General features: G+C 34.9%; 1 pseudogene; it reads right to left on the minus strand.

Moving 5' to 3' along the window:
- Nucleotides 1-8,391: 8,391 nt before the first annotated feature.
- LOC103208502 lies at nt 8,392-8,744 on the minus strand (annotated as a pseudogene).
- Between the last annotated feature and the right edge of the window lie 222 nt (nt 8,745-8,966).

The raw sequence follows: 8,966 nt of genomic DNA on the forward strand, positions 1-8,966 counted from the left end.
GAGTGTTACGGTACAATCTTTACAGCAATAATCTACTAAAAGCTCATTAGATAATAGTGCCTTTGAGTTTCTGGTATCTGTAAAGATAAAATATAAATAATAAATCCCAGAATAACAATTTAGATAGACTATTAAATGTGATTCAAACTCTGAGCTCTCTTGACTCAGGTTTCTATGTTACTTAAGAAAATTACACATCCAAAGAATAATAGATTTGTATATTCTCTTCTTTCTATTTGTTGTAACTGTTGTTCTTTTCTTTTTATAAGAATAAAAGTTTTCTAATCACATATTTCCTGCAGATGTGCAAATTCCTCCTTCCATGTGTGTTTTTCTCTGTCCCTTTTTGACTTGCCCCTTTTTATTGGATTTGTGTATAAAGTGAATTACATAGTTCATCTGTAGCTATACAATTCTATTTAAGAACTGGATTTGTCTTGATGTAACAAAATGCCCAAATAGCTGAGTAACACACATAAAAAGAGTATATTTTTCTCCTATATAACAGTAAGTAAGGAAGTAGGGATCTAAGTTATAGTACAATGGCTTAACGATATTTGAAAACAGGTAAAGTTTGCAAAGGAGTTCTGGTGTTGTAGTGGTTAAAGCATTTGGCTGCTAACCAAGGGTCAGCAGTTTGAACCCATGAGCTGCTCCATGGAAGAAAGATGAGGCATTTGGCTTCATAAAGACGTACAGACTTGGAAATCCAGTGGGTGTCACCATGAGTTGCCTAAGCAACATAGGAAGAAGGAGAGTCAAGAATATGCAGTGAGCTTGTGCTTTTTATGGTTTAAGCTTTCTAAGACTCAAAACTGCTCCTGCAGCTTCAGTGATTATGTCTGCATTTATGCAGAAAAAAAGATTGACATATGAAAGTTAAAATAAAAAGAAGAAGAAGAAAACAAACAGACTATTTGTACCTGCCTTCCTTTTTAATGATTACAACTTACACCTAAACTACCTTGACAACAGCAATGGGACATACCCATCACTTCCTGCAAAGGAGGCTAATAAATGACATTTTTAATTAAGCATGTTACCTTTATGAAAAAAAAAATGAGGTTTTCATGGAAGAAAATGGGGTAGGCATCTAGAAATCTCTGCTACAGCACCCACATAAACAGGCAATTTTTCTGAAAAGCAGCTGTAAATTGTTTGTTAAAGCACATCATTTACCCTTGAACTTATATTTTGAAGATGTATGATTATGAACATGGCAAAGTAGAAAGAGATCCAAGTTCCAGCATTGGGTCCATCTCAAATCAGTTGTGTGATTTCAGGTAAATCATACAAATTCCTTGGGTCCAGTTTTCTCAGCTCTAGAAATCCACCCCTTCTACCTAAAAACATTACATGTAGAGTTGAATACGTGAAAATGCAATTAAACATCATAAATTACGCATATAATCACAGTATTATATAAATAACTTTACAAGTTTTATATTAAACACTGCTTTGTGTCTACTAAATACAAATGAAAAATTGACAACTGTTACATTTTTCAAATCCTTTAAAATGAAAGTATGAAATATTATAGTTACCAATTTTAAGTATCTTAATTCCTGTCACGCATTATATAATAATGAGTATCAGTAAATAACAACTAGGTATTAGCATAAATGCATTCATATATGGAACAACTGGTGTTTTTTGAACATTAATATTTACACCTTAAAGCAAAAACCAATTGTTGCAGAGTCAGTTCCAATTCATGATAATCCCCATGTGTGTAAGAGTGCTCCATGGGGTTCTCAAAGGTGGATTTTTCAGAAGGAGATCATCAGGACTTTCTGCTAAGGGGATCTGTGGGTGGTCCACCTACAACCTTTTGGTTAGCAGCTGAGCCAGCCATTTGTACCATGCTGTTTTTATTGTTGTTATGTGCTGTCAAGTTGTCTCCGACTCATAGTGACCCCTCTTTGGGTTTCTGAGGTGGTATCTCTGAGGAAGTAGATTGCCCTACCTTCCTTCCAAGGAACGGCTGGTGGATTTGGACCATCAACCTTCTGGTTAGCAGTCAAGGGCCATAGGCACCACGCCACGAGAGCTCTCATTTGTACCATGGAGTTATTTTAACACTGCTAAATTTTATTGTTTGTCTCTTTTTTTATATGCACCATTTTAATATGTATAATTTTGTCTACTTAAAAATTATATCTTGTCTTTGTAAATTCTAAAAGAAAATTAATCAAAACTAGAAAGCTGAAAAATCATGTATATTTTGGCATTTGTTGGAAGAAAATGTTTTTCAAGTTTTTAAAAAGTTTCTCTTTGCCCCAACAGAACGAATAAATGAAACCAAAGAAAATAAAGAATTATAAGAGTGAAATGAAAACATTAATGTTTGATTCAATGTAAAATCTCCATTTAATCAAATTCATCTTTACATGAGACCAATTTTTTTGGCAAAATAAACTATAATTTGACCCAAAATATTTTTTATCGTCTTTCTAAGACTAGTGAGATGTCACAAAATGTAGAGAGAAAAAAGGGTTAAACTAAATTAGAATTGTGTACCCTCTGGCCAGGTGTACAAAAATGACTTATAAATCATAATGATTTTAAAGTATGTTTGGCAAATTGTTTTATAAGCTTCATCTTAAGTAACAAGTTAAAAAATTAAGTGCTCAAGTGATACCACTATTAATTATTTACTCACAGCTCATTGAAAACTAATCAGATTTTTATCTTAACAATCTTCTTTAGCAGTGTAAAATTAACAACTTTAATGTCTATTTTAAAGTCTATTTTGTTCATTTTTTTATATATAGCACAGTGCCTAGTAAGTGCTCAGTAGTAAGTGAACATAGCAAGTGCCCAATAGATATTTGCTAAGCAAATAAATGAATTAATAAATGAAATATTTTCTAGATCAAGAAAATTCAGATTTTTAAAATGTTAATGTTCAGTCTATGTTAACCAGTATGCCTTTTGCTAAAATCATTAATCACTTTGATGCAACCAAATTTCATTATTATATCTAATTATGAAAGATTGTCTCACTTCTTCACTTCATCTTAATGGAAAAACTGTAGCTTTAGAAATCTTAAATTTCTTAAATTAAATGATTGTTTTACAATCCTTATTATATAATTATAAATTTATGATGATAAAAATATTTCAGGATTTGATTAAGTATCCTTAAATTGTTTCATTTTTACCCAAAATTATAGTTATTCATATAGAGCAGAAAACCTTTGAGCATATTTATTGACCCTTATTTTATATATTAATACTCTGCTGTATATTTATTCAGACAAACATAAAGAACAAGAAGAATATATGTGCTCACAATTAGAAAAGGATGTTAATGGAGGGAATTTTTCTACTAATGGAAGACAAATAGTGTCATGTCAACTATTATCTAATAATACACTTACCCACATTACTAACTAATATTTCAGGTTTCTAGTTTTTAATATTGCCATTCACTTTAATTTTGGAAAGTATTTCTTATCAAATAGAGAGCAAGGCAAGTGTTAATAAAAAAGATAGGATGAAAGAATTAATATGATTCCCATTTCATTGGGCTCAAAAGACTTCAGTGTAGCAGTGATTTAATATAGGCATTGAAGAATGGTTGACATTTTGACAACCAGAATTATGAGGGCAAATACTAACCGGAGAAAACAGTATTATATTATGTTGGCTAGTGTAAGAGTTGCTGAAGTCTCAGGAGGAAATAAGAGAAACAAATTTAAAGCTGGTCTAGGGTATATTTGGGAGCCCTGGTATCATTGTGCCTAAAGCATTTGACTGCTAACCAGAAGACTGGCGGTTCAAAACCACCAGCCACTCCTGGAAAGGAAGGTTGGTCAATCTACTTCCGTAGTGATACCACCTTGGAAACCCAAGGAGAGGTCGCTATGAGTTGGATCTGACTCGACACAGTGTGTTAAATTGTAGGGTATATTAGAAACGTCTTGAATGCTAAAATGTAGATGAATTCTTAATTTAATACCAAAAAAAAAACCTTACTGCCATCAAGTCAGATCCGACTCATAGCGACCCCTCCTTGGGTTTCCGAGGCGGTCTCCCTACCTACATAGATTGCATAACCTTCCTTTCTAGGAGTGGCTGGTGAGTTTGAACTGCCAGCCTCTTGGTTAGCAGTCAAGCCACCCGAGTTCCTTCTTAATTTAATAGACAATGGAAAATCATTGAGAGTTTTAAGAAGAAGAAAAACATGATCTGAGATATACTGCAGAATGCTTAAATTGAATGATGGCCTAAAGTGAGGAGAAAAGGAGGCAATGATTTAAAAAGCTAATTTCCTGACATGAAGATTGAAGAGTGTACTATGTTTAAGAGAGTAAATTCCTGTGTTTTCTTCCCTGTAATTCCTAGGTCTTAATTGTTTTGTGACTCTCTTGCTCACTGTTTATATGATATTTATAATGTCATGGAAATAATGGGTTGAAGCCATTGAAGCTATTACTTATATCAGCAACCAAGGAATTGTAAGCCTTGCCCTTATCACTCTGTATTTCCATATGCATGACACTAGCCAATTCTTCAGGAGTTAGATCCACCACTCCTAAATCCCATGAATAGCATTTGCCTTGAGTAACTGATCTCAACAAAATAGCTGTTTCAATCCATGGATGTTTTTCATTTCATCCAGAAATCAAAGGTTTCTTATTCTCTCCTTTATCCCATTTTTCACAAAACCACATATTCCAGTGAGTCTGGGTCGTTGCAGTAAACTTTATCATTCTGACTGCTTGAACAATTCTTTTAGAAGGATCACTACAAGTCTGGTCCCTATGAGGAGTAGGCTAAAGATATCCCAAATGTCAAACTTTTCAAAACTGCTGTCACTCTAACATCTCTAACATCAACTCCGCTCCTCCCCATCAGTACTTTCCCTCCTGTCTTAGGGTTCTGTAGCATCTCATAGAACTCACAAACTGCCAAGGAAACGGATCAGGTGGGTGGCAGGGCTGGGGGGCAAGCAAGTCCCAAGTCTATGGGTAAGTCTGGAGGATTCTCCCCAGTTGTGTGGTTGCAGGCCTTGGCAAACCCAAATCAGCAAGACAGGTGATGGACTGCTGTCTCAAGTACAGGAGTGTGATGATGATGAACCAAACACAGTACTGAAGCAAGAGAACTTTCCCAAACCATTCACATATATACTGCCAAGGGAACTAAGAGTGGTGGCTTGAGTCACACCCTCCAGCAAGGAGGGACTCAAGATACATCCCACCCTAAACAGGCATGGTGACTAGCATTTACAATACATCAAAAAAAGGAGGACCATGGCTAAAAAGGCCATATTAAGCAATTCACTGCACTGGACTGGCTTTAAACTAGCAGGAAGAAGAACATTTAAGAAGAGGAAACACAGAGAATGTGCAAACGTGGGCATATTTATGGGTTGAGTTTCAAAGAGATGAAGAAGTTCCTTTTTATAGCTTTTATTTATGGTAAGTCATCTCAGTTGAACCCTCATATTGTTCGATACTTGAGAAAATACACAAAGCTTTTTGTAAATTAAGTATATTTTTTGATGACTAAAAAACACCTTAAAAAGAGAAATAAATACATAAAATTTTAGGGAGTAGTATTTATGACAACATAAAATTTTCAAACATCAGAAAAGTTGTAAGATACAAAAAGTAGGTAATTTTTCATTATTAAAGAAAGTGGAAGATGGAATGAATGATCATGTAAAGGATGTTTTTGGAACAAAAACAAGCATTAGACTAGTTAAATTTAAGGATGATTTCACTATTTTATTATTAATATATATTTTAGTTCTTATAATGGAATATTACAATTACAGTAGTCCCCGAGCCCTTATCTACAGTTTCACTTTCTATGGTTTCAGTTACCCAGTCAACTGAGATTCCAAAATGTTAAATGAGTAGCATGGTGAAATCTAGTGCCATCCTGCTCCATTCTGCCATATTCACACTGTATACATTTCACAGCCCATTAGGAATTTATGTTAATCTCTTACTGTGCCTAATTTTTAAATTAAACTTTATCAAAGTTTTGTATGTATAGGACAAAATAGAGCATATATACATTTGGCACTATCTGCAGTTTCAGGTATCCATTGTGGACCTTGAAATGTATCCCCCATGAAAAAGAGGGATGGCTGTATACACAATAGTAAAGTAATATGGATCCTTGTCTGGCATCACTCTTCTTCAAAAATTACCACCTTCCTACTCTCCATGTAATTTTGAAGCAATTCCCAGACATTATATTAACTCATAAATAAAGTTAAGCATGATTTCTAAAAGAATAAGCTATTTCTAAAATCACAGTTTATTGCCACACTTAAAATGTTAACAATGATTCCCAAATATGAGTGTCTCATTTTAAATGCTTTTAAACATAATTTTCTATGTTTTAGTAAATTATGGTCTTACTCTTGAATTTCCTTTATTGGAAAAGTGTCACCCATTTCAAATGCTAGATGTTGATGTTTCTTTAATTTTGATTGCTTCTCCGTTCCTTTAAATCACTTGCTTCCCTTTCTATCTTAGCATTTTTTAAAATGTAATTTTAGCAGAGAATATTGGAATAAAGGGAGATATAATTAACTATTCCCAAATAAATGAAGACCTAGCAAGTAGGAGGGAGAGATCATTTGTTCCATATAAATCCGGGAGATAAAATAGAATCACCAGGAAAGCTTAATTACTTTACAGGTACATGATTCCCAAATTTGTAACCCTATCTTTCACATTGCTACAGAACTACAGATTTATATATCCAAATACCTCCTTGACATCTCCAATGAATATTTAGTTGTTGTTGTTAGGTGCACTTGAGACAGTTATGACTTATGTGGACACTATGTATAACAGAACAAAACATTGTTCAGTCCTGAGCCATCCTCATAATTTTTGCTATGATTAAACCTATTATTGCAGCTACTGTGTCAATCCATCTCATTGACATGGTTCTTTTTTTTTTTTTTTTTTTTTTTTGCCTGACCATCTACTTTTTGAAGCATGATGATGTCCTTCTGCAAGTACAGGTCCTCCTGGTAACACATCCAAAGCATGTGAGATAAACTCTTGCCATCCTTACTTCTAAGGAGCATTCTAGGTATACTTTTTTCAAGACAGATTTATTTGTTCTTCTGGCAGTCCATATATATTCAATATTCTTAATGAATAGCATAATTCTAACACACCAATTCTTCTTTAGTCTTCTTTATTCATTGTGCAGCTTTCATGTACATGCAAGAGCAAGACAATTGAAAATGCCCTGGCTTAGGTCAGGTATATCTTAGTCTTTAAAGTGACATCTTTGCTTTTTTAACACTTTAAAGATGTATTTTGCAGCATATTTGTATAATGTAATATATTATTTGATTCCTTACCTACTGCTCCCATGGACATTGACTATGGAGCCAAGTAAAATAAAATCCCTGACAACTTCAAAGTTTTCTCTGTTATCATGATGCTGCTTATTCATCCAATGGGAAGATTTTTGTTTTCTTTAAGTTGAGGGATAATCCATACTGAAGGCTGTACATAAGTGTTTGTAGCCTGGTTTTTTTTTTTTTTTTTGCTTTTAACAAGTAAGGTTTCATATCACAGGTTGTTAATTAGTCTTCCTTCAATTCTGATACTATATTTTTCTCCATATAGTCTAACTTCTCTGATTATTTGCTCAGCATACAGACTGAATAAAAATGGTGAAAGGATAGGACTCAACCATGATGCACACCTTTCATGATTTTAAACTATGCTGTGTACCCCTGTTCTATTTGATCAGCTGCTTATTTGTCTACATATAGGTTCTTCCTAAGCACAATTTAGTGTTCTAGAGTTCTTATTATTCACAATATTATCCATAATTTGTTATGTCCCACATAATGTAATGCCTTTGCATAGTCAGGAAAACATCTTCTTGATATTCTCTGCTTTCAGCCAAGTTCCATCCAGCATAAGCAATAATATCCCTCATTCCATGTCCTCTTCTGAATCTGGCTTGAATGTCTGGAAATTCCCTGTCAAGTACAGCTGCAAACATCTTTAAATTATCCTCACAAAACATTACTTGTTTGTGATACTAATGATTTTGTTCTATATTTTCTGCATTATTTTGGATAATTTCTTTGGAATGGGTACATATATGGATTTCTTCCAATCAGTTGCCCAAGTATTGTCTTCCAAATTTCTTGGCGTGGACAAATGAGTGCTTCCAGTGTTGTATCAGTGTGTTGAAACATGTCAGTTGGTATACCATGAATTCCTGGAATCTTGTTTTCACACCAATGTGTGCAATGCAGCTTCGACTTCTTCCTTCAAAACCATTAGTTCTTTTTTCTTTTAAGAAAAAACACCGAGACTTTATTGTTTCCAACACAGTGGCAGGTCTTCACAGAGCAGTGGGCAATGGCTCTGGGGTGGGCGTAGGTCCCTACTCACAGGTGATGAATGGGTTCTGCAGGACCACGATGACCGAGTCCCCACATGGGGACATCTTGGAGATGTACCAGTCCCTGTGGACGGGGTTGGACTTCTTGCCCTTGCCGGTCTTGGGGACCTCAGTCCACATCTCCTTCACCTTCTCCAGCACCATGTTGAAATGCCTGTCAAAGGCCTTCACGCAGCCCAGGAGTTTATTATGTTTGAGACTGTTGAGGAGCACTTGTGTGTTGTTCTTGACTGACTGTGTGAGCACAGAGAGCGGCCCCATGTTAAACTCTTCTTCCTCACACTTCTGCAACTCCTCTGAGTCATCTCACTCTTGGGCTTGTTGAGGAGGTTCATGGTGCTGGCTGTGTTCTTAGGTCACTCTCTCTTCCCCCATGTTCAAAACCATTGGTTCTTAGCACTATGTTACCTCGTGAAATGGGTGACCATCAACCAATTCTTTTCAGTATGGTCACTTTGTATATTCCTTCCATCTTTTTTTGATGCTTCCTGCATAGTTCATTGTTTTGCCCATAGAATCCTTCAATATTACAATTCGAGGCTTGAATTTTTTTCTTC

This window comes from Orycteropus afer, unplaced genomic scaffold (assembly GCF_000298275.1).
Source record: "Orycteropus afer afer isolate SDZICR_OR568_19922 unplaced genomic scaffold, OryAfe1.0 scaffold00445, whole genome shotgun sequence".
NCBI classification, from domain to species: domain Eukaryota; kingdom Metazoa; phylum Chordata; class Mammalia; order Tubulidentata; family Orycteropodidae; genus Orycteropus; species Orycteropus afer.